Below are 24,660 nucleotides of genomic sequence, written 5' to 3'. Positions count from 1 at the left end.
TGCTAGCCGGGAATTCTCTGCCTGGTTCTACCCGCTGCCCGGAACGCTACGCAGGGCAAAAGCGATTCTCGTCCTCCGTGCTTGCTTTTCCTCAGAAAGAGCCGTGGTGTGCGTTTTTGCGGGAAAACGCGTTTTTGGCCGAAAACGTGTACGTTTGCACTTCCCCGCCACAGGGAAGCTGCTAGCCGGGAATTCTCTGCCTGGTTCTACCCGCTGCCCGGAACGCTACGCAGGGCAAAAGCGATTCTCGTCCTACGTGATTGCTTTTTCTCAGAAAGAGCCGTGGTGTACGTTTTCGACGGAAAACGCGTTTTTGGCCGAAAACGTGTACGTTTGCACTTCCCCGCCACAGGGAAGCTGCTGGCCGGGAATTCTCTGCAAGGCTCTACCCGCTGCCCGGAACGCTATGCAGGGCAAAAGCGATTCTCGTCCTCCGTGCTTGCTTTTTTCTCAGAAAGAGCCGTGATGTGTGTTTTGGCAGGAAAACTCGTTTTCGGCCGAAAACGTGTACGTTTGCACTTCCCCGCCACAGGGAAGCTGCTAGCCGGGAATTCTCTGCTTGGTTCTACCCGCTGCCCGGAACGCTACGCAGGGCAAAAGGGATTCTCGTCCTCCGTGCTTGCTTTTTCTCAGAAAGAGCCGCGGTGTGCGTTTTCGCCGGCAAACGCGTTTTCGGACGAAAACGTGTACGTTTGCACTTCCCCGCCACAGGGAAGCTGCTAGCCGGGAATTCTCTGTCTGGCTCTACCCGCTGCCCTGAACGCTACGCAGGGCAAAAGCGATTCTCGTCCTCCGTGCTTGCTTTTTCTCAGAAAGAGCCGTGGTGTGCATTTTCGCCGGAAAACGAGTTTTCGGCCGAAAACGTGTACGTTTGCACTTCCCCGCCACAGGGAAGCTGCTAGCCGGGAATTCTCTGCCTGGTTCTACCCGCTGCCCGGAACGCTACACAGGGCAAAAGCGATTCTCGTCCTCCGTGCTTGCTTTTTCTCAGAAAGTGCCTTGGTGAGCTTTTTCGCCGCAAAACACGTTTTCGGCCGAAAACGTGTACGTTTGCACTTCCCCGCCACAGGGAAGCTGCTAGCCGGGAATTCTCTGCCTGGTTCTACCCGCTGCCCGGAACGCTACGCAGGGCAAAACCGATTCTCGTACTCCGTGCTTGCTTTTTCTCAGAAAGAGCCATGGTGTGCGTTTTCGCCGGAAAACGCGTTTTCGGCCGAAAACATGTATGTTTGCACTTCCCCGCCACAGGGAAGCTGCTAATAGGGAATTGTCTGCTTGGTTCTACCCGCTGCCCGGAACGCTATGCAGGGCAGGGCAAAAGCGATTCTCGTCCTCCGTGATTGCTTTTTCTCAGAAAGTGCCGTGGTGTGCGTTTTGGCCGGAAAACGCTTTTTCGGCCGAAAACGTGTACGTTTGCACTTCCCCGCCACAGGGAAGCTGCTAGCCGGGAATTCTCTGCCTGGTTCTACCCGCTGCCCGGAACGCTACACAGGGCAAAAGCGATTCTCGTCCTCCGTGCTTGCTTTTTCTCAGAAAGAGCCGTGGTGTGCGTTTTGGCCGGAAAATGCGTTTTCGGCCGAAAACGTGTACGTTTGCACTTCCCCGCCACAGGGAAGCTGCTAGCCGGGAATTCTCTGCCTGGTTCTACCCTCTGCCTGGAACGCTACGCAGGGCAAAAGCGATTCTCGTCCTCTGTGCTTGCTTTTTCTCAGAAAGAGCCGTGGTGTGCGTTTTGGCCGGAAAACGCGTTTTCGGCCGAAAACGTGTACGTTTGCACTTCCCCGCCACAGGGAAGCTGCTAGCCGGGAATTCTCTGCCTCGTTCTACCCGCTGCCCGGAACGCTACGCAGGGCAAAAGCGATTCTCGTCCTCCGTGCTTGCTTTTTCTCAGAAAGAGCCGTGGTGTGCGTTTTCGCTGGAAAACGCGTTTTCGGCCGAAAACGTGTACGTTTGCACGTCCCCGCCACAGGGAAGCTTCTAGCCGCGAATTCTCTGCCTCCTTCTACCCGCTGCCCGGAACGCTACACAGGGCAAAAGCGATTCTCGTCCTCCGTGCTTGCTTTTTCTCAGAAAGTGCCTTGGTGAGCTTTTTCGCCGGAAAACGCGTTTTCGGCCGAAAACGTGTACGTTTGCACTTCCCCGCCACAGGGAAGCTGCTAGCCGGGAATTCTCTGCCTGGTTCTACCCGCTGCCCGGAACGCTACACAGGGCAAAAGCGATTCTCGTCCTCCGTGCTTGCTTTTTGTCAGAAAGTGCCTTGGTGAGCGTTTTCGCCGCAAAACGCGTTTTCGGCCGAAAAAGTGTACGTTTGCACTTCCCCGCCACAGGGAAGCTGCTAGCCGGGAATTCTCTGCCTGGTTCTACCCGCTGCCCGGAACGCTACGCAGGGCAAAACCGATTCTCGTCCTCCGTGCTTGCTTTTTCTCAGAAAGAGCCGTGGTGTGCGTTTTCGCCGGAAAACGCGTTTTCGGCCGAAAACATGTGCGTTTGCACTTCCCCGCCACAGGGAAGCTGCTAGCCGGGAATTCTCTGCCTGGTTCTACCCGCTGCCCAGAACGCTACGCAGGGCAAAGGCGATACTCGTCCTCCGTGCTTGCTTTTTCTCAGAAAGAGCCGTGGTGTGCGTTTTTGCTGGAAAACGCGTTTTCGGCCGAAAACGTGTACGTTTGCACTTCCCCGCCACAGGGAAGCTGCTAGCCAGGAATTCTCTGCCTGGTTCTACCCGCTGCCCGGAATGCTACGCAGGGCAAAAGCGATTCTCGTTCTCCGTGCTTGCTTTTTCTCAGAAAGAGCCGTGGTGTGCGTTTTCGACGGAAAACGTGTTTTCGGCCGAAAACACGTACGTTTGCACTTCCCCGCCACAGGGAAGCTGCTAGCCGGGAATTCTCTGCCTGGTTCTACCCGCTGCCCGGAACGCTACGCAGGGCAATAGCGATTCTCGTCCTCCGTGCTTGCTTTTTCTCAGAAAGAGCCGTGGTGTGCATTTTCGCCGGAAAACGCGTTTTTGGCCGAAAACGTTTACGTTTGCACTTCCCCGCCACAGGGAAGCTGCTAGCCGGGAATTCTCTGCCTGGTTCTACCCGCTGCCCGGAACGCTACGCAGGGCAATAGCGATTCTCGTCCTCCGTGCTTGCTTTTTCTCAGAAAGAGCCGTGGTGAGCGATTTCGCCGGAAAACGCGTTTTCGGCCGAAAACGTGTACGTTTGCACTTCCCCGCCACAGGGAAGCTGCTAGCCGGGAATTCTCTGCCTGGTTCTACCCGCTGCCCGGAACGCTACGCAGGGCAAAAGCGATTCTCATCCTCCGTGCTTGCTTTTTCTCAGAAAGAGCCGTGGTGTGCGTTTTGGCCGGAAAACGTGTTTTCGGCAGAAAACGTGTACGTTTGCACTTCCCCGCCACAGGGAAGCTGCTAGCCGGGAATTCTCTGCCTGGTTCTACCCGCTGCCCGGAACGCTACACAGGGCAAAAGCGATTCTCGTCCTCCGTGCTTGCTTTTTGTCAGAAAGTGCCTTGGTGAGCGTTTTCGCCGCAAAACGCGTTTTCGGCCGAAAAAGTGTACGTTTGCACTTCCCCGCCACAGGGAAGCTGCTAGCCGGGAATTCTCTGCCTGGTTCTACCCGCTGCCCGGAACGCTACGCAGGGCAAAACCGATTCTCGTCCTCCGTGCTTGCTTTTTCTCAGAAAGAGCCGTGGTGTGCGTTTTGGCCGGAAAACGCGTTTTCGGCAGAAAACGTGTACGTTTGCACTTCCCCGCCACAGGGAAGCTGCTAGCCGGGAATTCTCTGCCTGGTTCTACCCGCTGCCCGGAACGCTACACAGGGCAAAAGCGATTCTCGTCCTCCGTGCTTGCTTTTTCTCAGAAAGAGCCGTGGTGTGCGTTTTGGCCGGAAAATGCGTTTTCGGCCGAAAACGTGTACGTTTGCACTTCCCCGCCACAGGGAAGCTGCTAGCCGGGAATTCTCTGCCTGGTTCTACCCTCTGCCTGGAACGCTACGCAGGGCAAAAGCGATTCTCGTCCTCTGTGCTTGCTTTTTCTCAGAAAGAGCCGTGGTGTGCGTTTTGGCCGGAAAACGCGTTTTCGGCCGAAAACGTGTACGTTTGCACTTCCCCGCCACAGGGAAGCTGCTAGCCGGGAATTCTCTGCCTCGTTCTACCCGCTGCCCGGAACGCTACGCAGGGCAAAAGCGATTCTCGTCCTCCGTGCTTGCTTTTTCTCAGAAAGAGCCGTGGTGTGCGTTTTCGCTGGAAAACGCGTTTTCGGCCGAAAACGTGTACGTTTGCACGTCCCCGCCACAGGGAAGCTTCTAGCCGCGAATTCTCTGCCTCCTTCTACCCGCTGCCCGGAACGCTACACAGGGCAAAAGCGATTCTCGTCCTCCGTGCTTGCTTTTTCTCAGAAAGTGCCTTGGTGAGCTTTTTCGCCGGAAAACGCGTTTTCGGCCGAAAACGTGTACGTTTGCACTTCCCCGCCACAGGGAAGCTGCTAGCCGGGAATTCTCTGCCTGGTTCTACCCGCTGCCCGGAACGCTACACAGGGCAAAAGCGATTCTCGTCCTCCGTGCTTGCTTTTTGTCAGAAAGTGCCTTGGTGAGCGTTTTCGCCGCAAAACGCGTTTTCGGCCGAAAAAGTGTACGTTTGCACTTCCCCGCCACAGGGAAGCTGCTAGCCGGGAATTCTCTGCCTGGTTCTACCCGCTGCCCGGAACGCTACGCAGGGCAAAACCGATTCTCGTCCTCCGTGCTTGCTTTTTCTCAGAAAGAGCCGTGGTGTGCGTTTTCGCCGGAAAACGCGTTTTCGGCCGAAAACATGTGCGTTTGCACTTCCCCGCCACAGGGAAGCTGCTAGCCGGGAATTCTCTGCCTGGTTCTACCCGCTGCCCAGAACGCTACGCAGGGCAAAGGCGATACTCGTCCTCCGTGCTTGCTTTTTCTCAGAAAGAGCCGTGGTGTGCGTTTTTGCTGGAAAACGCGTTTTCGGCCGAAAACGTGTACGTTTGCACTTCCCCGCCACAGGGAAGCTGCTAGCCAGGAATTCTCTGCCTGGTTCTACCCGCTGCCCGGAACGCTACGCAGGGCAAAAGCGATTCTCGTTCTCCGTGCTTGCTTTTTCTCAGAAAGAGCCGTGGTGTGCGTTTTCGACGGAAAACGTGTTTTCGGCCGAAAACACGTACGTTTGCACTTCCCCGCCACAGGGAAGCTGCTAGCCGGGAATTCTCTGCCTGGTTCTACCCGCTGCCCGGAACGCTACGCAGGGCAATAGCGATTCTCGTCCTCCGTGCTTGCTTTTTCTCAGAAAGAGCCGTGGTGTGCATTTTCGCCGGAAAACGCGTTTTTGGCCGAAAACGTTTACGTTTGCACTTCCCCGCCACAGGGAAGCTGCTAGCCGGGAATTCTCTGCCTGGTTCTACCCGCTGCCCGGAACGCTACGCAGGGCAATAGCGATTCTCGTCCTCCGTGCTTGCTTTTTCTCAGAAAGAGCCGTGGTGAGCGATTTCGCCGGAAAACGCGTTTTCGGCCGAAAACGTGTACGTTTGCACTTCCCCGCCACAGGGAAGCTGCTAGCCGGGAATTCTCTGCCTGGTTCTACCCGCTGCCCGGAACGCTACGCAGGGCAAAAGCGATTCTCATCCTCCGTGCTTGCTTTTTCTCAGAAAGAGCCGTGGTGTGCGTTTTGGCCGGAAAACGTGTTTTCGGCAGAAAACGTGTACGTTTGCACTTCCCCGCCACAGGGAAGCTGCTAGCCGGGAATTCTCTGCCTGGTTCTACCCGCTGCCCGGAACGCTACACAGGGCAAAAGCGATTCTCGTCCTCCGTGCTTGCTTTTTGTCAGAAAGTGCCTTGGTGAGCGTTTTCGCCGCAAAACGCGTTTTCGGCCGAAAAAGTGTACGTTTGCACTTCCCCGCCACAGGGAAGCTGCTAGCCGGGAATTCTCTGCCTGGTTCTACCCGCTGCCCGGAACGCTACGCAGGGCAAAACCGATTCTCGTCCTCCGTGCTTGCTTTTTCTCAGAAAGAGCCGTGGTGTGCGTTTTGGCCGGAAAACGCGTTTTCGGCAGAAAACGTGTACGTTTGCACTTCCCCGCCACAGGGAAGCTGCTAGCCGGGAATTCTCTGCCTGGTTCTACCCGCTGCCCGGAACGTTACGCAGGGCAAAAGCGATTCTCGTTCTCCGTGCTTGCTTTTTCTCAGAAAGAGCCGTGGTGTGCGTTTTCGCCGGAAAACGTGTTTTCGGCCGAAAAAAACGTACGTTTGCACTTCCCCGCCACAGGGAAGCTGCTAGCCGGGAATTCTCTGCCTGGTTCTACCCGCTGCCCGGAACGCTACGCAGGGCAATAGCGATTCTCGTCCTCCGTGCTTGCTTTTTCTCAGAAAGATCCGTGGTGTGCATTTTCGCCGGAAAACGCGTTTTTGGCCGAAAACGTTTACGTTTGCACTTCCCCGCCACAGGGAAGCTGCTAGCCGGGAATTCTCTGCCTGGTTCTACCCGCTGCCCGGAACGCTACGCAGGGCAATAGCGATTCTCGTCCTCCGTGCTTGCTTTTTCTCAGAAAGAGCCGTGGTGTGCGTTTTCGCCGGAAAACGCGTTTTCGGCCTAAAACTTGTACGTTTGCACGTACCCGCCACAGGGAAGCTGCTAGCCGGGAATTCTCTGCCTGGTTCTACCCGCTGCCCGGAACGCTACGCAGGGCAATAGCGATTCTCGTCCTCCGTGCTTGCTTTTTCTCAGAAAGAGCCGTGGTGAGCGATTTCGCCGGAAAACGCGTTTTCGGCCGAAAACGTGTACGTTTGCACTTCCCCGCCACAGGGAAGCTGCTAGCCGGGAATTCTCTGCCTGGTTCTACCCGCTGCCCGGAACGCTACGCAGGGCAAAAGTGATTCTCATCCTCCGTGCTTGCTTTTTCTCAGAAAGAGCCGTGGTGTGCGTTTTGGCCGGAAAACGCGTTTTCGGCAGAAAACGTGTACGTTTGCACTTCCCCGCCACAGGGAAGCTGCTAGCCGGGAATTCTCTGCCTGGTTCTACCCGCTGCCCGGAACGCTACACAGGGCAAAAGCGATTCTCGTCCTCCGTGCTTGCTTTTTGTCAGAAAGTGCCTTGGTGAGCGTTTTCGCCGCAAAACGCGTTTTCGGCCGAAAAAGGGTACGTTTGCACTTCCCCGCCACAGGGAAGCTGCTAGCCGGGAATTCTCTGCCTGGTTCTACCCGCTGCCCGGAACGCTACGCAGGGCAAAAGCGATTCTCATCCTCCGTGCTTGCTTTTTCTCAGAAAGAGCCGTGGTGTGCGTTTTGGCCGGAAAACGCGTTTTCGGCAGAAAACATGTACGTTTGCACTTCCCCGCCACAGGGAAGCTGCTAGCCGGGAATTCTCTGCCTGGTTCTACCCGCTGCCCGGAACGCTACGCAGGGCAAAAGCGATTCTCGTTCTCCGTGCTTGCTTTTTCTCAGAAAGAGCCGTGGTGTGCGTTTTCGCCGGAAAACGCGTTTTCGGCCGAAAACGTGTACGTTTGCAAGTCCCCGCCACAGGGAAGCTTCTAGCCGGGAATTCTCTGCCTGGTTCTACCCGCTGCCCGCAACGCTACACAGGGCAAAAGCGATTCTCGTCCTCCGTGCTTGCTTTTCCTCAGAAAGTGCCTTGGTGAGCTTTTTCGCCGGAAAACGCGTTTTCGGCCGAAAACGTGTACGTTTGCACTTCCCCTCCACAGGGAAGCTGCTAGCCGGGAATTCTCTGCCTGGTTCTACCCGCTGCCCGGAACGCTACGCAGGGCAATAGCGATTCTCGTCCTCCGTGCTTTCTTTTTCTCAGAAGGAGCCGTGGTGAGCGTTTTCGCCGGAAAACGCGTTTTCGGCCGAAAACGTGTACGTTTGCACTTCCCCGCCAGAGGGAAGCTGCTAGCCGGGAATTCTCTGCCTCGTTGTACACGCTGCCCGGAACGCTACGCAGGGCAAAAGCGATTCTCGTCCTCCGTGCTTGCTTTTTCTCAGAAAGAGCCGTGGTGTGCGTTTTCGCTGGAAAACGCGTTTTCGGCCGAAAACGTGTACGTTTGCACGTCCCCGCCACAGGGAAGCTTCTAGCCGCGAATTCTCTGCCTCCTTCTACCCGCTGCCCGGAACGCTACACAGGGCAAAAGCGATTCTCGTCCTCCGTGCTTGCTTTTTCTCAGAAAGTGCCTTGGTGAGCTTTTTCGCCGGAAAACGCGTTTTCGGCCGAAAACGTGTACGTTTGCACTTCCCCGCCACAGGGAAGCTGCTAGCCGGGAATTCTCTGCCTGGTTCTACCCGCTGCCCGGAACGCTACGCAGGGCAAAAGCGATTCTCGTCCTACGTGATTGCTTTTTCTCAGAAAGAGCCGTGGTGTGCGTTTTCGCCGGAAAACGCGTTTTTGGCCGAAAACGTGTACGTTTGCACTTCCCCGCCACAGGGAAGCTGCTGGCCGGGAATTCTCTGCAAGGCTCTACCTGCTGCCCGGAACGCTATGCAGGGCAAAAGCGATTCTCGTCCTCCGTGCTTGCTTTTTTCTCAGAAAGAGCCGTGATGTGTGTTTTGGCAGGAAAACTCGTTTTCGGCCGAAAACTTATACGTTTGCACTTCCCCGCCACAGGGAAGCTGCTAGCCGGGAATTCTCTGCTTGGTTCTACCCGCTGCCCGGAACGCTACGCAGGGCAAAAGGGATTCTCGTCCTCCGTGCTTGCTTTTTCTCAGAAAGAGCCGCGGTGTGCGTTTTCGCCGGCAAACGCTTTTTCGGACGAAAACGTGTACGTTTGCACTTCCCCGCCACAGGGAAGCTGCTAGCCGGGAATTCTCTGTCTGGCTCTACCCGCTGCCCTGAACGCTACGCAGGGCAAAAGCGATTCTCGTCCTCCGTGCTTGCTTTTTCTCAGAAAGAGCCGTGGTGTGCATTTTCGCCGGAAAACGAGTTTTCGGCCGAAAACGTGTACGTTTGCACTTCCCCGCCACAGGGAAGCTGCTAGCCGGGAATTCTCTGCCTGGTTCTACCCGCTGCCCGGAACGCTACACAGGGCAAAAGCGATTCTCGTCCTCCGTGCTTGCTTTTTCTCAGAAAGAGCCGTGGTGTGCGTTTTGGCCGGAAAACGCGTTTTCGGCCGAAAACGTGTACGTTTGCACTTCCCCGCCACAGGGAAGCTGCTAGCCGGGAATTCTCTGCCTGGTTCTACCCTCTGCCTGGAACGCTACGCAGGGCAAAAGCGATTCTCGTCCTCTGTGCTTGCTTTTTCTCAGAAAGAGCCGTGGTGTGCGTTTTGGCCGGAAAACGCGTTTTCGGCCGAAAACGTGTACGTTTGCACTTCCCCGCCACAGGGAAGCTGCTAGCCGGGAATTCTCTGCCTGGTTCTACCCGCTGCCTGGAACGCTACGCAGGGCAAAAGCGATTCTCGTCCTCCGTGCTTGCTTTTTCTCAGAAAGAGCCGTGGTGTGCGTTTTGGCCGGAAAACGCGTTTTCGGCAGAAAACGTGTACGTTTGCACTTCCCCGCCACAGGGAAGCTGCTAGCCGGGAATTCTCTGCCTGGTTCTACCCGCTGCCCGGAACGCTACGCAGGGCAAAAGCGATTCTCGTCCTCCGTGCTTGCTTTTCCTCAGAAAGAGCCGTGGTGTGCGTTTTCGCCGGAAAACGCGTTTTCGGCCGAAAACGTGTACGTTTGCACGTCCCCGCCACAGGGAAGCTTCTAGCCGCGAATTCTCTGCCTCCTTCTACCCGCTGCCCGGAACGCTACACAGGGCAAAAGCGATTCTCGTCCTCCGTGCTTGCTTTTTCTCAGAAAGTGCCTTGGTGAGCTTTTTCGCCGGAAAACGCGTTTTCGGCCGAAAACGTGTACGTTTGCACTTCCCCGCCACAGGGAAGCTGCTAGCCGGGAATTCTCTGCCTGGTTCTACCCGCTGCCCGGAACGCTACGCAGGGCAAAAGCGATTCTCGTCCTCCGTGCTTGCTTTTTCTCAGAAAGAGCCGTGCTGTGCGTTTTCGCCGGAAAACGCGTTTTCGGCCGAAAACGTGTACGTTTGCACTTCCCCGCCACAGGGAAGCTGCTAGCCGGGAATTCTCTGCCTCGTTCTACCCGCTGCCCGGAACGCTACGCAGGGCAAAAGCGATTCTCGTCCTCCGTGCTTGCTTTTTCTCAGAAAGAGCCGTGGTGTGCGTTTTCGGCGGAAAATGCGTTTTCAGCCGAAAACGTGTACGTTTGCACTTCCCCGCCACAGGGAAGCTGCTAGCCGGGAATTCTCTCCTGGTTCTACCCGCTGCCCGGAACGCTACGCAGGGCAAAAGCGATTCTCGTCCTCCGTGCTTGCTTTATCTCAGAAAGAGCCGCGGTGTGCGTTTTCGCCGGAAAACGTGTTTTCGGCCGAAAACACGTACGTTTGCACTTCCCCGCCACAGGGAAGCTGCTAGCCGGGAATTCTCTGCCTGGTTCTACCCGCTGCCCGGAACGCTACGCAGGGCAATAGCGATTCTCGTCCTCCGTGCTTGCTTTTTCTCAGAAAGAGCCGTGGTGTGCGTTTTCGCCGGAAAACGCGTTTTCGGCCTAAAACTTGTACGTTTGCACGTACCCGCCACAGGGAAGCTGCTAGCCGCGAATTCTCTGCCTGGTTCTACCCGCTGCCCGGAACGCTACGCAGGGCAATAGCGATTCTCGTCCTCCGTGCTTGCTTTTTCTCAGAAAGAGCCGTGGTGAGCGATTTCGCCGGAAAACGCGTTTTCGGCCGAAAACGTGTACGTTTGCACTTCCCCGCCACAGGGAAGCTGCTAGCCGGGAATTCTCTGCCTGGTTCTACCCGCTGCCCGGAACGCTACGCAGGGCAAAAGCGATTCTCGTCCTCTGTGCTTGCTTTTTCTCAGAAAGAGCCGTGGTGTGCGTTTTGGCCGGAAAACGCGTTTTCGGCAGAAAACATGTACGTTTGCACTTCCCCGCCACAGGGAAGCTGCTAGCCGGGAATTCTCTGCCTGGTTCTACCCGCTGCCCGGAACGCTACACAGGGCAAAAGCGATTCTCGTCCTCCGTGCTTTCTTTTTCTCAGAAGGAGCCGTGGTGAGCGTTTTCGCCGGAAAACGCGTTTTCGGCCGAAAATGTGTACGTTTGCACTTCCCCGCCACAGGGAAGCTGCTAGCCGGGAATTCTCTGCCTCGTTGTACACGCTGCCCGGAACGCTACGCAGGGCAAAAGCGATTCTCGTCCTCCGTGCTTGCTTTTTCTCAGAAAGAGCCGTGGTGTGCGTTTTCGCTGGAAAACGCGTTTTCGGCCGAAAACTTGTACGTTTGCACGTCCCCGCCACAGGGAAGCTTCTAGCCGCGAATTCTCTGCCTCCTTCTACCCGCTGCCCGGAACGCTACACAGGGCAAAAGCGATTCTCGTCCTCCGTGCTTGCTTTTTCTCAGAAAGTGCCTTGGTGAGCTTTTTCGCCGGAAAACGCGTTTTCGGCCGAAAACGTGTACGTTTGCACTTCCCCGCCACAGGGAAGCTGCTAGCCGGGAATTCTCTGCCTGGTTCTACCCGCTGCCCGGAACGCTACGCAGGGCAAAAGCGATTCTCGTCCTACGTGATTGCTTTTTCTCAGAAAGAGCCGTGGTGTACGTTTTCGCCGGAAAACGCGTTTTCGGCCGAAAACGTGTACGTTTGCACTTCCCCGCCACAGGGAAGCTGCTGGCCGGGAATTCTCTGCAAGGCTCTACCCGCTGCCCGGAACGCTATGCAGGGCAAAAGCGATTCTCGTCCTCCGTGCTTGCTTTTTTCTCAGAAAGAGCCGTGATGTGTGTTTTGGCAGGAAAACTCGTTTTCGGCCGAAAACTTATACGTTTGCGCTTCCCCGCCACAGGGAAGTTGCTAGCCGGGAATTCTCTGCTTGGTTCTACCCGCTGCCCGGAACGCTACGCAGGGCAAAAGGGATTCTCGTCCTCCGTGCTTGCTTTTTCTCAGAAAGAGCCGCGGTGTGCGTTTTCGCCGGCAAACGCTTTTTCGGACGAAAACGTGTACGTTTGCACTTCCCCGCCACAGGGAAGCTGCTAGCCGGGAATTCTCTGTCTGGCTCTACCCGCTGCCCTGAACGCTACGCAGGGCAAAAGCGATTCTCGTCCTCCGTGCTTGCTTTTTCTCAGAAAGAGCCGTGGTGTGCATTTTCGCCGGAAAACGAGTTTTCGGCCGAAAACGTGTACGTTTGCACTTCCCCTCCACAGGGAAGCTGCTAGCCGGGAATTCTCTGCCTGGTTCTACCCGCTGCCCGGAACGCTACACAGGGCAAAAGCGATTCTCGTCCTCCGTGCTTGCTTTTTCTCAGAAAGAGCCGTGGTGTGCGTTTTGGCCGGAAAACGCGTTTTCGGCCGAAAACGTGTACGTTTGCACTTCCCCGCCACAGGGAAGCTGCTAGCCGGGAATTCTCTGCCTGGTTCTACCCTCTGCCTGGAACGCTACGCAGGGCAAAAGCGATTCTCGTCCTCCGTGCTTGCTTTTTGTCAGAAAGTGCCTTGGTGAGCGTTTTCGCCGCAAAACGCGTTTTCGGCCGAAAACGTGTACGTTTGCACTTCCCCGCCACAGGGAAGCTGCTAGCCGGGAATTCTCTGCCTGGTTCTACCCGCTGCCTGGAACGCTACGCAGGGCAAAAGCGATTCTCGTCCTCCGTGCTTGCTTTTTCTCAGAAAGAGCCGTGGTGTGCGTTTTGGCCGGAAAACGCGTTTTCGGCAGAAAACGTGTACGTTTGCACTTCCCCGCCACAGGGAAGCTGCTAGCCGGGAATTCTCTGCCTGGTTCTACCCGCTGCCCGGAACGCTACGCAGGGCAAAAGCGATTCTCGTCCTCCGTGCTTGCTTTTTCTCAGAAAGAGCCGTGGTGTGCGTTTTCGCCGGAAAACGCGTTTTCGGCCGAAAACGTGTACGTTTGCACGTCCCCGCCACAGGGAAGCTTCTAGCCGCGAATTCTCTGCCTCCTTCTACCCGCTGCCCGGAACGCTACACAGGGCAAAAGCGATTCTCGTCCTCCGTGCTTGCTTTTTCTCAGAAAGTGCCTTGGTGAGCTTTTTCGCCGGAAAACGCGTTTTCGGCCGAAAACGTGTACGTTTGCAATTCCCCGCCACAGGGAAGCTGCTAGCCGGGAATTCTCTGCCTGGTTCTACCCGCTGCCCGGAACGCTACGCAGGGCAAAAGCGATTCTCGTCCTTCGTGCTTGCTTTTTCTCAGAAAGAGCCGTGCTGTGCGTTTTCGCCGGAAAACGCGTTTTCGGCAGAAAACGTGTACGTTTGCACTTCCCCGCCACAGGGAAGCTGCTAGCCGGGAATTCTCTGCCTGGTTCTACCCGCTGCCCGGAACGCTACACAGGGCAAAAGCGATTCTCGTCCTCCGTGCTTGCTTTTTGTCAGAAAGTGCCTTGGTGAGCGTTTTCGCCGCAAAACGCGTTTTCGGCCGAAAAAGTGTACGTTTGCACTTCCCCGCCACAGGGAAGCTGCTAGCCGGGAATTCTCTGCCTGGTTCTACCCGCTGCCCGGAACGCTACGCAGGGCAAAACCGATTCTCGTCCTCCGTGCTTGCTTTTTCTCAGAAAGAGCCGTGGTGTGCGATTTCGCCGGAAAACGCGTTTTTGGCCGAAAACGTGTACGTTTGCACTTCCCCGCCACAGGGAAGCTGCTAGCCGGGAATTCTCTGCCTGGTTCTACCCGCTGCCCGGAACGCTACGCAGGGCAAAAGCGGTTCTCGTCCTCCGTGCTTGCTTTTACTCAGAAAGAGCCGTGGTGTGCGTTTTCGCCGGAAAACGCGTTGTCGGACGAAAACGTGTACGTTTGCACTTTCCCGCCATAGGGAAGCTGCTAGCCGGGAATTCTCTGCCTGGTTCTACCTGCTGCCCGGAAAGCTACGCAGGGCAAAATCGGTTCTCGTCCTCCGTGCTTGCTTTTTCTCAGAAAGAGCCGTGGTGTGCGTTTTCGCCGGAAAACGCGTTGTCGATCGAAAACGTGTACGTTTGCACTTTCCCGCCACAGGGAAGCTGCTAGCCGGGAATTCTCTGCCTGGTTCTACCCGCTGCCCGGAACGCTACGCAGGGCAATAGCGATTCTCGTCCTCCGTGCTTTCTTTTTCTCAGAAGGAGCCGTGGTGAGCGTTTTCGCCGGAAAACGCATTTTCGGCCGAAAACGTGTACGTTTGCACTTCCCCGCCACAGGGAAGCTGCTAGCCGGGAATTCTCTACCTGGTTCTACCGTCTGCCCGAAACGCTACGCAGGGCAAAAGCGATTCTCGTCCTTCGTGCTTGCTTTTTCTCAGAAAGAGCCGTGCTGTGCGTTTTCGCCGGAAAACGCGTTTTCGGCCGAAAACGTGTACGTTTGCACTTCCCCGCCACAGGGAAGCTGCTAGCCGGGAATTCTCTGCCTGGTTCTACCCGCTGCCCGGAACGCTACACAGGGTAAAAGCGATTCTCGTCCTCCGTGCTTGCTTTTTCTCAGAAAGTGCCTTGGTGTGCGTTTTCGCCGGAAAACGCTTTTTCGGCCTAAAACTTGTACGTTTGCATGTCCCCGCAACAGGGAAGCTGCTAGCCGCGAATTCTCTGCCTGGTTCTACCCGCTGCCCGGAACGCTACGCAGGGCAAAAGCAATTCTCGTCCTCCGTGCTTGCTATTTCTTAGAAACAGCCGTGGTGTGCGTTTTCGCCCGGAAAAAGCGTTTTCGGCCGAAAACGTGTACGTTTGCACTTCCCCGCCACAGGGAAGCTGCTAGCCGGGAATTCTCTGCCTGGTTCTACACGCTGCCCGGAACGCTACGCAGGGCAAAAGCGATTCTCGTCCTCCGTGCTTGCTTTTTCTCAGAAAGAGCCGTGCTGTGCGTTTTCGCCGGAAAACGCGTTTTCAGCCGAAAACGTGTACGTTTGCACTTCCCCGCCACAGGGAAGCTGCTAGCCGGGAATTCTCTGCCTGGTTCTACCCGCTGCCCGGAACGCTACACAGGGCAAAAGCGATTCTCGTCCTCCGTGCTTGCTTTTTCGCAGAAAGAGCCTTGGTGAGCCTTTTCGCCGGAAAACGCGTTTTCGGCCGAAAACGTGTACGTTTGCACTTCCCCTCCACAGGGAAGCTGCTAGCCGGGAATTCTCTGCCTGGTTCTACCCGCTGCCCGGAACGCTACGCAGGGCAAAAGCGATTCTCGTCCTCCGTGCTTGCTTTATCTCAGAAAGAGCCGTGGTGTGCGTTTTTGCCGGAAAACACGTTTTCGGCCGAAAACGTGTACATTTGCACTTCCCCGCCACAGGGAAGCTGCTAGCTGGGAATTCTCTGCCTGGATCTACCGTCTGTCCGAAACGCTACGCAGGGCAAAAGCGATTCTCGTCCTCCGTGCTTGCTTTTTCTCAGAAAGAGCCGTGGTGTGCGTTTTCGCCGGAAAACGCGTTTTCGGCCGAAAACGTGTACGTTTGCACTTCCCCGCCACAGGGAAGCTGCTAGCCGGGAATTCTTTGCCTGGTTCTACTTGCTGCCCGGAACGCTACGCAGGGCAAAAGCGATTCTCGTCCTCCGTGCTTGCTTTTTCTCAGAAAGAGCCGTGGTGTGCGTTTTCGCCGGAAAACGCGTTTTCGGCCGAAAACGTGTACGTTTGCACTTCCCCGCCACAGGGAAGCTGCTAGCCGGGAATTCTCTGCCTGGTTCTACACGCTGCCCGGAACGCTACGCAGGGCAATAGCGATTCTCGTCCTCCGTGCTTTCTTTTTCTCAGAAGGAGCCGTGGTGAGCGTTTTCGCCGGAAAACGCGTTTTCGGCCGAAAACGTGTACGTTTGCACTTCCCCGCCACAGGGAAGCTGCTAGCCGGGAATTCTCTACCTGGTTCTACCGTCAGCCCGAAACGCTACGCAGGGCAAAAGCGATTCTCGTCCTCCGTGCTTGTTTTTTCTCAGAAAGAGCCGTGGTGTGCGTTTTCGCCGGAAAACGTGTTTTCGGCCGAAAACACGTACGTTTGCACTTCCCCGCCACAGGGAAGCTGCTAGCCGGGAATTCTCTGCCTGGTTCTACCCACTGCACGGAACGCTACACAGGGTAAAAGCGATTCTCGTCCTCCGTGCTTGCTTTTTCTCAGAAAGTGCCTTGGTGAGCGTTTTCGCCGGAAAACGCGTTTTCGGCCGAAAACGTGGACGTTTGCACTTCCCCGCCACAGGGAAGCTGCTAGCCGGGAATTCTCTGCCTGGTTCTACCCGCTGCCCGGAACGCTACGCAGGGCAAAAGCGATTCTCGTCCTCCGTGCTTGCTTTTTCTCAGAAACAGCCGTGGTGTGCGTTTTCGCTGGAAAACGCGTTTTGGGCTGAGAACGTGTACCTTTGCACTTCCCCGCCACAGGGAAGCTGCTAGCCGGGAATTCTCTGCCTGGTTCTACCCGCTGCCCGGAACGCTACGCAGGGCAAAAGCGATTCTCATCCTCCGTGCTTGCTTTTTCTCAGAAAGAGCCGTGGTGTGCGTTTTTGCCGTTTGCACGTCCCCGCCACAGGGAAGCTGCTAGCCGGGAATTCTCTGCCTGGTTGTACACGCTGCCCGGAACGCTACGCAGGGCAATAGCGATTCTCGTCCTCCGTGCTTTCTTTTTCTCAGAAGGAGCCGTGGTGAGCGTTTTCGCCGGAAAACGCGTTTTCGGCCGAAAACGTGTACGTTTGCACTTCCCCGCCACAGGGAAGCTGCTAGCCGGGAATTCTCTACCTGGTTCTACCGTCTGCCCGAAACGCTACGCAGGGCAAAAGCGATTCTCGTCCTTCGTGCTTGCTTTTTCTCAGAAAGAGCCGTGCTGTGCGTTTTCGCCGGAAAACGCGTTTTCGGCCGAAAACGTGTACGTTTGCACGTCCCCGCCACAGGGAAGCTGCTAGCCGGGAATTCTCTGCCTGGTTCTACCCGCTGCCCGGAACGCTACACAGGGTAAAAGCGATTCTCGTCCTCCGTGCTTGCTTTTTCTCAGAATGTGCCTTGGTGAGCGTTTTCGCCGGAAAACGCGTTTTCGGCCGAAAACGTGGACGTTTGCACTTCCCCGCCACAGGGAAGCTGCTAGCCGGGAATTCTCTGCCTGGTTCTACCCGCTGCCTGGAACGCTACGCAGGGCAATAGCGATTCTCGTCCTCCGTGCTTGCTTTTTCTCAGAAAGAGCCGTGGTGTGCGTTTTCGCCGGAAAACGCGTTTTCGGCCTAAAACTTGTACGTTTGCACTTTCCCGCCATAGGAAAGCTGCTAGCCGCGAATTCTCTGCCTGGTTCTACCCGCTGCCCGGAACGCTACGCTGGGCAAAAGCGATTCTCGTCCTCCGTGCTTGCTTTTTCTCAGAAAGAGCCGTGCTGTGCGTTTTCGCCGGAAAACGCGTTTTCAGCCGAAAACGTGTACGTTTGCACTTCCGCGCCACAGGGAAGCTGCTAGCCGGCAATTCTCTGCCTGGTTCTACCCGCTGCCCGGAACGCTACACAGGGCAAAAGCGATTCTCGTCCTCCGTGCTTGCTTTTTCTCAGAAAGAGCCTTGTTGAGCGTTTTCGCCGGAAAACGCGTTTTCGGCCGAAAACGTGTACGTTTGCACTTCCCCTCCACAGGGAAGCTGCTAGCCGGGAATTCTCTGCCTGGTTCTACACGCTGCCCGGAACGCTACGCAGGGCAAAAGCGATTCTCGTCCTCCGTGCTTGCTTTATCTCAGAAAGAGCCGTGGTGTGCGTTTTTGCCGGAAAACACGTTTTCGGCCGAAAACGTGTACGTTTGCACTTCCCCGCCACAGGGAAGCTGCTAGCCGGGAATTCTCTGCCTGGTTCTACACGCTGCACGGAACGCTACGCAGGGCAAAAGCGGTTCTCGTCCTCCGTGCTTGCTTTTTCTCAGAAAGAGCCGTGGTGTGTGTTTTCGCCGGAAAATGCGTTTTCGGCCGAAAACGTGTACGTTTGCACGTCCCCGCCACAGGGAAGCTGCTAGCCGGGAATTCTCTGCCTGGTTCTACCCGCTGCCCGGAACGCTACGCAGGGCAATAGCGATTCTCGTCCTCCGTGCTTTCTTTCTCTCAGAAGGAGCCGTGGTGAGCGATTTCGCCGGAAAACGCGTTTTCGGCCGAAAACGTGTACGTTTGCACTTCCCCGCCACAGGGAAGCTGCTAGCCGGGAATTCTCTGCCTGGTTCTACTTGCTGCCCGGAACGCTACGCAGGGCAAAAGCGATTCTCGTCCTCCTTGCTTGCTTTTTCTCAGAAAGAGCCGTGGTGTGCGTTTTCGCCGGAAAACGCGTTTTCGGCCGAAAACGTGTACGTTTGCACGTCCCCGCCACAGGGAAGCTGCTAGCCGGGAATTCTCTGCCTCGTTCTACACGCTGCCCGGAACGCTACGCAGGGCAATAGCGATTCTCGTCCTCCGTGCTTTCTTTTTCTCAGAAGGAGCCTTGGTGAGCGTTTTCGCCGGAAAACGCGTTTTCGGCCGAAAACGTGTACGTTTGCACTTCCCCGCCACAGGGAAGTAGCTAGCCGAGAATTCTCTACCTGGTTCTACCGTCAGCCCGAAACGCTACGCAGGGCAAAAGCGATTCTCGTCCTCCGTGCTTGCTTTTTCTCAGAAAGTGCCTTGGTGAGCGTTTTCGCCGGAAAACGCGTTTTCGGCCGAAAACGTGGACGTTTGCACTTCCCCGCCACAGGGAAGCTGCTAGCCGGGAATTCTCTGCCTGGTTCTACACGCTGCCCGGAACGCTACGCAGGGCAATAGCGATTCTCGTCCTCCCTGCTTTCTTTTTCTCAGAAGGAGCCGTGGTGAGAGTTTTCGCCAGAAAACGCGTTTTCGGCCGAAAACGTGTACGTTTGCACTTCCCCGCCACAGGGAAGCTGCTAGCCGGGAATTCTCTGCCTGGTTCTACCCGCTGCCCGGAACGCTACGCAGGGCAAAAGCGATTCTCGTCCTCCGTGCTTGCTTTTTCTCAGAAAGAGCCGTGCTGTGCGTTTTCGCCGGAAAACGCGTTTTCGGCCGAAAACGTGTACGTTTGCACTTCCCCGCCACAGGGAAGCTGCTAGCCGGGAATTCTCTGCCTGGTTCTACCCGCTGCCCGGAACGCTACACAGGGTAAAAGCGATTCTCGTCCTCCGTGCTTGCTTTTTCTCAGAAAGTGCCTTGGTGAGCGTTTTCGCCGGAAAACGCGTTTTCGGCCGAAAACGTGGACGTTTGCACTTCCCCGCCACAGGGAAGCTGCTAGCCGGGAATTCTCTGCCTGGTTCTACCCGCTGCCCGGAACGCTACACAGGGCAAAAGCGATTCTCGTCCTCCGTGCTTGCTTTTTCTCAGAAAGAGCCGTGGTGTGCGTTTTCGCCAGAAAACGCGTTTTCGGCCGAAAACGTGTACGTTTGCACTTCCCCGCCACAGGGAAGCTGCTAGCCGGGAATTCTTTGCCTGGTTCTACTTGCTGCCCGGAACGCTACGCAGGGCAAAAGAGATTCTCGTCCTCCGTGCTTGCTTTTTCTCAGAAAGAGCCGTGGTGTGCGTTTTCGCCGGAAAACGCGTTTTCGGCCGAAAACGTGTACGTTTGCACTTCCCCGCCACAGGGAAGCTGCTAGCCGGGAATTCTCTGCCTGGTTCTACACGCTGCCCGGAACGCTACGCAGGGCAATAGCGATTCTCGTCCTCCGTGCTTTCTTTTTCTCAGAAGGAGCCGTGGTGAGCGTTTTCGCCGGAAAACGCGTTTTCGGCCGAAAACGTGTACGTTTGCACTTCCCCGCCACAGGGAAGCTGCTAGCCGGGAATTCTCTACCTGGTTCTACCGTCAGCCCGAAACGCTACGCAGGGCAAAAGCGATTCTCGTCCTCCGTGCTTGTTTTTTCTCAGAAAGAGCCGTGGTGTGCGTTTTCGCCGGAAAACGTGTTTTCGGCCGAAAACACGTACGTTTGCACTTCCCCGCCACAGGGAAGCTGCTAGCCGGGAATTCTCTGCCTGGTTCTACCCACTGCACGGAACGCTACACAGGGTAAAAGCGATTCTCGTCCTCCGTGCTTGCTTTTTCTCAGAAAGTGCCTTGGTGAGCGTTTTCGCCGGAAAACGCGTTTTCGGCCGAAAACGTGGACGTTTGCACTTCCCCGCCACAGGGAAGCTGCTAGCCGGGAATTCTCTGCCTGGTTGTACACGCTGCCCGGAACGCTACGCAGGGCAATAGCGATTCTCGTCCTCCGTGCTTTCTTTTTCTCAGAAGGAGCCGTGGTGAGCGTTTTCGCCGGAAAACGCGTTTTCGGCCGAAAACGTGTACGTTTGCACTTCCCCGCCACAGGGAAGCTGCTAGCCGGGAATTCTCTACCTGGTTCTACCGTCTGCCCGAAACGCTACGCAGGGCAAAAGCGATTCTCGTCCTTCGTGCTTGCTTTTTCTCAGAAAGAGCCGTGCTGTGCGTTTTCGCCGGAAAACGCGTTTTCGGCCGAAAACGTGTACGTTTGCACGTCCCCGCCACAGGGAAGCTGCTAGCCGGGAATTCTCTGCCTGGTTCTACCCGCTGCCCGGAACGCTACACAGGGTAAAAGCGATTCTCGTCCTCCGTGCTTGCTTTTTCTCAGAATGTGCCTTGGTGAGCGTTTTCGCCGGAAAACGCGTTTTCGGCCGAAAACGTGGACGTTTGCACTTCCCCGCCACAGGGAAGCTGCTAGCCGGGAATTCTCTGCCTGGTTCTACCCGCTGCCTGGAACGCTACGCAGGGCAATAGCGATTCTCGTCCTCCGTGCTTGCTTTTTCTCAGAAAGAGCCGTGGTGTGCGTTTTCGCCGGAAAACGCGTTTTCGGCCTAAAACTTGTACGTTTGCACTTTCCCGCCATAGGAAAGCTGCTAGCCGCGAATTCTCTGCCTGGTTCTACCCGCTGCCCGGAACGCTACGCTGGGCAAAAGCGATTCTCGTCCTCCGTGCTTGCTTTTTCTCAGAAAGAGCCGTGCTGTGCGTTTTCGCCGGAAAACGCGTTTTCAGCCGAAAACGTGTACGTTTGCACTTCCGCGCCACAGGGAAGCTGCTAGCCGGCAATTCTCTGCCTGGTTCTACCCGCTGCCCGGAACGCTACACAGGGCAAAAGCGATTCTCGTCCTCCGTGCTTGCTTTTTCTCAGAAAGAGCCTTGTTGAGCGTTTTCGCCGGAAAACGCGTTTTCGGCCGAAAACGTGTACGTTTGCACTTCCCCTCCACAGGGAAGCTGCTAGCCGGGAATTCTCTGCCTGGTTCTACACGCTGCCCGGAACGCTACACAGGGCAAAAGCGATTCTCGTCCTCCGTGCTTGCTTTACCTCAGAAAGAGCCGTGGTGTGCGTTTTTGCCGGAAAACACGTTTTCGGCCGAAAACGTGTACGTTTGCACTTCCCCGCCACAGGGAAGCTGCTAGCCGGGAATTCTCTGCCTGGTTCTACACGCTGCACGGAACGCTACGCAGGGCAAAAGCGGTTCTCGTCCTCCGTGCTTGCTTTTTCTCAGAAAGAGCCGTGGTGTGTGTTTTCGCCGGAAAATGCGTTTTCGGCCAAAAACGTGTACGTTTGCACGTCCCCGCCACAGGGAAGCTGCTAGCCGGGAATTCTCTGCCTGGTTCTACCCGCTGCCCGGAACGCTACGCAGGGCAATAGCGATTCTCGTCCTCCGTGCTTTCTTTCTCTCAGAAGGAGCCGTGGTGAGCGATTTCGCCGGAAAACGCGTTTTCGGCCGAAAACGTGTACGTTTGCACTTCCCCGCCACAGGGAAGCTGCTAGCCGGGAATTCTCTGCCTGGTTCTACTTGCTGCCCGGAACGCTACGCAGGGCAAAAGCGATTCTCGTCCTCCTTGCTTGCTTTTTCTCAGAAAGAGCCGTGGTGTGCGTTTTCGCCGGAAAACGCGTTTTCGGCCGAAAACGTGTACGTTTGCACGTCCCCGCCACAGGGAAGCTGCTAGCCGGGAATTCTCTGCCTCGTTCTACACGCTGCCCGGAACGCTACGCAGGGCAATAGCGATTCTCGTCCTCCGTGCTTTCTTTTTCTCAGAAGGAGCCTTGGTGAGCGTTTTCGCCGGAAAACGCGTTTTCGGCCGAAAACGTGTACGTTTGCACTTCCCCGCCACAGGGAAGTAGCTAGCCGAGAATTCTCTACCTGGTTCTACCGTCAGCCCGAAACGCTACGCAGGGCAAAAGCGATTCTCGTCCTCCGTGCTTGCTTTTTCTCAGAAAGAGCCGTGTTGTGCGTTTTCGCCGGAAAACGCGTTTTCGGCCGAAAACGTGTACGTTTGCACTTCCCCGCCACAGGGAAACTGCTAGCCGGGAATTCTCTGCCTGGTTCTACACGCTGCCCGGAACGCTACACAGGGTAAAAGCGATTCTCGTCCTCCGTGCTTGCTTTTTCTCAGAAAGTGCCTTGGTGAGCGTTTTCGCCGGAAAACGCGTTTTCGGCCGAAAACGTGGACGTTTGCACTTCCCCGCCACAGGGAAGCTGCTAGCCGGGAATTCTCTGCCTGGTTCTACACGCTGCCCGGAACGCTACGCAGGGCAATAGCGATTCTCGTCCTCCCTGCTTTCTTTTTCTCAGAAGGAGCCGTGGTGAGAGTTTTCGCCAGAAAACGCGTTTTCGGCCGAAAACGTGTACGTTTGCACTTCCCCGCCACAGGGAAGCTGCTAGCCGGGAATTCTCTGCCTGGTTCTACCCGCTGCCCGGAACGCTACGCAGGGCAAAAGCGATTCTCGTCCTCCGTGCTTGCTTTTTCTCAGAAAGAGCCGTGCTGTGCGTTTTCGCCGGAAAACGCGTTTTCGGCCGAAAACGTGTACGTTTGCACTTCCCCGCCACAGGGAAGCTGCTAGCTGGGAATTCTCTGCCTGGTTCTACCCGCTGCCCGGAACGCTACACAGGGTAAAAGCGATTCTCGTCCTCCGTGCTTGCTTTTTCTCAGAAAGTGCCTTGGTGAGCGTTTTCGCCGGAAAACGCGTTTTCGGCCGAAAACGTGTACGTTTGCACTTCCCCGCCACAGGGAAGCTGCTAGCCGGGAATTCTCTGCCTGGTTCTACCCTCTGCCTGGAACGCTACGCAGGGCAAAAGCGATTCTCGTCCTCCGTGCTTGCTTTTTGTCAGAAAGTGCCTTGGTGAGCGTTTTCGCCGCAAAACGCGTTTTCGGCCGAAAACGTGTACGTTTGCACTTCCCCGCCACAGGGAAGCTGCTAGCCGGGAATTCTCTGCCTGGTTCTACCCGCTGCCTGGAACGCTACGCAGGGCAAAAGCGATTCTCGTCCTCCGTGCTTGCTTTTTCTCAGAAAGAGCCGTGGTGTGCGTTTTGGCCGGAAAACACGTTTTCGGCAGAAAACGTGTACGTTTGCACTTCCCCGCCACAGGGAAGCTGCTAGCCGGGAGTTCTCTGCCTGGTTCTACCCGCTGCCCGGAACGCTACGCAGGGCAAAAGCGATTCTCGTCCTCCGTGCTTGCTTTTTCTCAGAAAGAGCCGTGCTGTGCGTTTTCGCCGGAAAACGCGTTTTCGGCTGAAAACGTGTACGTTTGCACGTCCCCGCCACAGGGAAGCTTCTAGCCTCGAATTCTCTGCCTCCTTCTACCCGCTGCCCGGAACGCTACACAGGGCAAAAGCGATTCTCGTCCTCCGTGCTTGCTTTTTCTCAGAAAGTGCCTTGGTGAGCTTTTTCGCCGGAAAACGCGTTTTCGGCCGAAAACGTGTACGTTTGCACTTCCCCGCCACAGGGAAGCTGCTAGCCGGGAATTCTCTGCCTGGTTCTACCCGCTGCCCGGAACGCTACGCAGGGCAAAAGCGATTCTCGTCCTTCGTGCTTGCTTTTTCTCAGAAAGAGCCGTGCTGTGCGTTTTCGCCGGAAAACGCGTTTTCGGCAGAAAACGTGTACGTTTGCACTTCCCCGCCACAGGGAAGCTGCTAGCCGGGAATTCTCTGCCTGGTTCTACCCGCTGCCCGGAACGCTACACAGGGCAAAAGCGATTCGCGTCCTCCGTGCTTGCTTTTTGTCAGAAAGTGCCTTGGTGAGCGTTTTCGCCGCAAAACGCGTTTTCGGCCGAAAAAGTGTACGTTTGCACTTCCCCGCCACAGGGAAGCTGCTAGCCGGGAATTCTCTGCCTGGTTCTACCCGCTGCCTGGAACGCTACGCAGGGCAAAACCGATTCTCGTCCTCCGTGCTTGCTTTTTCTCAGAAAGAGCCGTGGTGTGCGATTTCGCCGGAAAACGCGTTTTTGGCCGAAAACGTGTACGTTTGCACTTCCCCGCCACAGGGAAGCTGCTAGCCGGGAATTCTCTGCCTGGTTCTACCCGCTGCCCGGAACGCTACGCAGGGCAAAAGCGGTTCTCGTCCTCCGTGCTTGCTTTTACTCAGAAAGAGCCGTGGTGTGCGTTTTCGCCGGAAAACGCGTTGTCGGACGAAAACGTGTACGTTTGCACTTTCCCGCCATAGGGAAGCTGCTAGCCGGGAATTCTCTGCCTGGTTCTACCTGCTGCCCGGAAAGCTACGCAGGGCAAAATCGGTTCTCGTCCTCCGTGCTTGCTTTTTCTCAGAAAGAGCCGTGGTGTGCGTTTTCGCCGGAAAACGTGTTGTCGATCGAAAACGTGTACGTTTGCACTTTCCCGCCACAGGGAAGCTGCTAGCCGGGAATTCTCTGCCTGGTTCTACCCGCTGCCCGGAACGCTACGCAGGGCAATAGCGATTCTCGTCCTCCGTGCTTTCTTTTTCTCAGAAGGAGCCGTGGTGAGCGTTTTCGCCGGAAAACGCATTTTCGGCCGAAAACGTGTACGTTTGCA

Source organism: Athene noctua, chromosome 4 (assembly GCF_965140245.1).
Source record: "Athene noctua chromosome 4, bAthNoc1.hap1.1, whole genome shotgun sequence".
Classification (NCBI taxonomy): Eukaryota; Metazoa; Chordata; class Aves; order Strigiformes; family Strigidae; genus Athene; species Athene noctua.
The sequence above is the reverse complement of the archived record's forward strand: the minus strand, read 5'-3'. Positions refer to the sequence as shown.